Below are 5,293 nucleotides of genomic sequence, written 5' to 3' on the forward strand. Positions count from 1 at the left end.
CAGACAAGTGGATGCTCACAGTTGGTCAATGAATAGGAGTGGAATTAGCCATCTTCATTGTTCTAGTTGGATGCCCTCATTACCATGGTGTGGACTTTGCTTATAATGTCCCTAGTTAATAGTATACAATGAGAGCGATTCTACTTTACACTGTGACCACTATGATGATTTATTCTGAGTAGATATGATCAAGTCAAAGTCTAATCATAAGTCAAGCTTGCCAAGTGAAGAATGGCAGAAACAATATTGCCAACACCTCATGGTATACACACAAAGCAGCCCATTCCTTTACCTGCTGAGATGTATGTCACTATTAAAGACTGAAGGATACAAAGTTCCTGCTCTGAACAAATAAAAAGATAATCAGACATACCAATGAATCATAATTCAGTTTAGGGAAGCTAGGGTGGGTGGGGGAGTGCACAATTAATGGATGTTTGTGGCATGAACATTTAACTTTCAAATTTATTACCCTTAACATAACGGATAGAGAGCCTCTGCCTTCAGTCCAGGATGGTAACTACAGTGTTCAGGGAAGAAAGTTCTTATGAGTGGGAAAATCACATCCAGCCTGAATGAATAGAAATAGCTCCAATAGGCCCACAGTGAGTGGCCCCATTAGGAGGTATGGCCTTGTTGAAGTAGGTGTGGCCTTGGTGGAGGAACTGTGCTCTATTTGTTCCTGCTGCGTGGGGATTCTGATGTAGCGCTCTCAGCTGCCTCTCCACCACCAGGTCTGCTTGCATGCTGCCATGCTTCTTGCCATGACTAAACCTCTGAAACTGTAAACCAGCCCCAATTAAATGCTTTTTATTATAAGAGTTGCCATGGTTGTGGTGTGGCTTCACAGCAACAGAACCCTAACTTAGTCAGCCTGTCATCATGCATTCAGTCTGGAGGATGTGGATAGAGCAGTCAGTCCATTTTCCTACATTCTTCATCTAGGTATTCAGACATACTTGCATGAAAATTTACTTCCCAATCTTTGTAAATAAAAGCTTATTTCTTACATACTTGCCAAAATGGTCCAAGTATATTCAGTTTCTCAACCAAGACTCAAAAACACATGAAACAACAATAACAAAAAAACTGCAAATAAAAAGTAAGACTAAATAATCACTATAAATACTCATTACTCTTTATCTGTATAGCAAGAGAAAAAAAAAAAAACCTCAAAAGATGTCTCAATAAAACCACCACCATCAAGCAATGTCAGTGGATAATAAGTCTATGAGAAAAAGAGATCATTTCCATCATGACTGTCTAAGTGTTTCCATTGCTGTGAACAGACACCATGACCAAGGCAACTCTTATAAAGGACAACATTTAATTGGGGCTGGTTTACAGGTTCAGAAGTTCAGTCCACTATCACCAAGGCAGGAAGCATGGCAGCATCCAGGCCGGCATGGCACTGGAGGAGCTAAGAGTTCTACATCTTGTTTCTGAAGGCAAACAGGAGAAGACTGGCTTCCAGCAAGCTAGAAGAAAGTTCTCTGAAAGCCCATCCCCACAGTGACACACTTCCTCCAACAAGGTCACACCTCCTAATAGTGCTACTCCCTGGGCCAAGCATATGCAAACCACCACAAAGACTAAGTAAACTGGTGTGATCACTGGAAGGACTACCTGTCAATGTGAGGAAAATGAAGTATGTCTGTGTGCTGTAGTCTTAGCATTCCACTCAAACACATATTTGGTTTCTCAAGGACACATGCGAGACAAAAATTTCAAACCATAAACTGCCAAGCAAGAGGTGATAAACTAGTCACTTCAAACTTAAGGAACCATTCAATAGAACTGTATGTGTTGTGGTGCTGTTTTATATGCATATGGTGTGAGCTAATTAACACTGTGAACCTTGTGAACATTGCCTGTTACATCACATGAAGTAAGAATGTTTGAGATCATCACTCTCAGCAGATACCACACATAGATGGCAACCATTGACTACACTCACAAACAAACTGCATTTTCTGAATGCACTATTTGTATAACTGAAGCTTTGCGGTCTTTGATCAATTCCTCTCTCATCTTGCCATCCTCAAAGTCCTCAAACCCTGACAACCCCATTTCTCCTCCCTTATTCTGTGAGTTTGGCTGTTCCAGATAATACATACAAGAGACACCATTAACTCTTTGTCCATTCTGCTTATTTTACTTTAACATACTGTCCTCCTGGTATATGTATGATTTCTTTCACTTTTTTTGCCTGGAGAATGCTCTTTGTATATGTGATATTTTCTTTGTCCATTTATCCATCAATAGACACTCAGTAGTCACATTTCGATTGAAGCAATAAAACATCATGGCCAAAATGACTTACAAAAGGAACAGTTTAGTTTGACTTTTAGCTCCTGAGGGGGAGGCCATAATAGCATGGGATGCCATGGCATCAGGTTCAGGAAGTTGAGAATTCACATCTTCAACTATAAATCAGGGAAAGCACATGGGAACTAGGGCAAGGCTATAAATTCTCAAAGCCCACACCCAGTGACATACTTCCTCTAGCAAGATTCAACCTCATAAAATGTGGCCTGCCCATGCAGCACCACCAACTGTCCCCAAGTGCTCCAATGTTTGCGTGTATATGAGAAGAGGGAAGGACTCATTTAAACCATCACAAGGCATTTCCATTGTTTCAAAATCTTGTGATAATGAGTATCACAGCAGACACAGGAATGCATCTACACAGCTCCTCAGTATGATAATTTCTGTTGTGAGACCAGAATCTCACATTTTCTAATCTTCATTAAAAAATGTTACTTTTGTCATACACATTTGTAATAACACACAAAAAGGTGTGAGGTTAAAAAAAAAAAAGAGGTGTGAGGTGGCCATGTTATCAAAAGATATCTATAGATGAATATCATCCGTACCAAAATTCCAATCACAACTTTCACAGAAATAGAAAAGAAAATCCTAAAATTCATATGGGAGTACAGACGCCCAAGAGTATTTGGACATGGTGGTACTCACCTACAGTTCCAGAACTTGTAGGTGCAGGCAGGAGGATCAACAGCTCATGGCCAGCCTCGGCTACATAGCAACCCTGAGGCCAACTGCACCACAAAATGAAACCTTGTCTCAAGAAAAACCATCAGGGGCGGAGTGGGGGGAGGGGCAGGGGAGACGGTACAAACGGCGCGGCCGCCATCTTGTTTGCGCCCCCGCTCCACACGCGCTCCGGTTTTTCGTGACGCACGCTTCCCCCTCCCCTCCGCCGCGCCCGGGCCTCTGCATTGCCCGAAGGCGCAGCAGCGCGGGGGCGGCTGCTTTCTTCGCTAGACGACGGAGTAGAGGCCTTTGTGAAAATGTCCACAGAAGGAGGGTTTGGCGGTACCAGCAGCAGTGATGCCCAGCAAAGCCTCCAGTCCTTCTGGCCCAGAGTCATGGAAGAAATCCGAAACTTAACAGTGAAAGATTTCCGAGTACAGGAACTCCCACTGGCTCTTATTAAGAAGATTATGAAACTGGATGAAGATGTGAAGATGATCAGTGCAGAAGCCCCTGTGCTGTTTGCTAAGGCAGCCCAGATTTTTATCACTGAGCTGACTCTTCGAGCCTGGATCCACACAGAGGATAACAAGCGTCGTACTCTTCAGAGGAATGATATTGCCATGGCAATTACAAAATTTGATCAGTTCGACTTTCTCATCGATATTGTTCCAAGAGATGAACTGAAACCTCCAAAGCGCCAGGAGGAGGTACGCCAGTCTGTGACTCCTGCGAAGCCTGTCCAGTACTACTTCACGCTGGCTCAGCAGCCCACTGCTGTCCAGGTCCAGGGACAGCAGCAAGGCCAGCAGACCACCAGTTCTACGACCACCATCCAGCCTGGACAGATCATCATTGCACAGCCTCAGCAGGGTCAGATCACACCCGTGACCATGCAGGTTGGAGAAGGTCAGCAGGTGCAGATTGTACAGGCCCAACCTCAGGGTCAGGCCCAGCAGACCCAGAGTGGCACTGGACAGACCATGCAGGTGATGCAGCAGATCATTACCAACACAGGAGAGATCCAACAGATCCCGGTGCAGCTGAATGCTGGCCAGCTGCAATATATCCGATTAGCCCAGCCTGTATCAGGCACCCAAGTTGTCCAAGGACAGATCCAGACACTTGCTACCAACGCCCAACAGATCACACAGACAGAGGTCCAGCAAGGAAAGCAGCAGTTCAGCCAGTTCACAGATGGACAGCAGCTGTACCAGATCCAGCAAGTCACCATGCCTGCAGGCCAAGACCTCGCCCAGCCCATGTTTATTCAGTCAGCCAATCAGCCCTCTGATGGGCAGACCCCCCAGGTGACTGGAGACTGAGGGCCTGAGCTGGCAAAGCCAAGGACACCCAACACAATATTTGCCATAGAGCCCCAGGCGATGGGGACATACCCTCCCTCACCAGAGGACCCGGGACTTCATTGCCTCCTGCAGGCTAAGATACTGGTGCACTACTTTCCACGCCTGGGGACTGAGATTCTACAACAGAAAGATGCAATATTTTTTATTTTCTTTTTTCCATTTTTGTCTCCAAGGAATCAATATTTCAATATTTTGAGCTATGTGTCCAATGCTATGAAACGAGAATATTAAATAACATATTTATGGCCTTTTCTTGAAACGTGTGGTTGAAGAAATAATTCTCTTGTGTGTTTCCTGGCTTGGGCACTCTCCACCACTGCTAAGGGGCGGCCTGTGCTCTTCCTTCCTAAGGGTGTACAGGATTTCCACTCTGCCAGTTCTGCCCTCAGAAAAAAAGAAAGGGGCAGACCCTTTCCACCAGCATTCTTCTCTGCCCCTTCCCCAGAACCTTCTGAATCCAGAAGATGTGGAAACATTTCCTGCCTGTGGGCCATGAACTCATTCTCCACAGAGAGCTGGTTTCCTCCCGTCCCTTCTCTCCAGACCCAGGAGAACCAGGACTTTGAGAACCAGGACTTTGTGCACTGCTCTGGCCACTGTTTTATTTTTTAAATACATTAAAGATTGTGCTCATCTCCATTGCTGCATGGACTCCAGACTGCATGAAATGCAATAAATCTTGTTTTCGGTACTTGAAAAAAAAAAAAAAAAGAAAAGAAAAGAAAAGAAAAGAAAAACCATCAGGTAGAGGTAGGCAGATCTCTGTGAGTTCAAGGCCACTGTGGCCTACAGAATGAGTTCTAGGACAGCCAAAGCTACACAGAGAAATTTTATCGCCAAGAAAAACAAAAGCAAAACAAAACATACACACAACAAAAACAAAAAGTAAGAATAAAGTTAAAAATTAATGGCCAAAGCAATTCTGATTAAAG

The 5,293-nt window shown here is 44.4% G+C and overlaps 1 pseudogene; it reads left to right on the forward strand.

Annotated features, from left to right (window-relative positions):
• Nfyc-ps (nuclear transcription factor-Y gamma, pseudogene) lies at positions 3,100 to 5,057 on the forward strand (annotated as a pseudogene).

This window comes from Mus musculus, chromosome 12 (assembly GCF_000001635.26).
Source record: "Mus musculus strain C57BL/6J chromosome 12, GRCm38.p6 C57BL/6J".
In the NCBI taxonomy this organism is placed as follows: domain Eukaryota; kingdom Metazoa; phylum Chordata; class Mammalia; order Rodentia; family Muridae; genus Mus; species Mus musculus.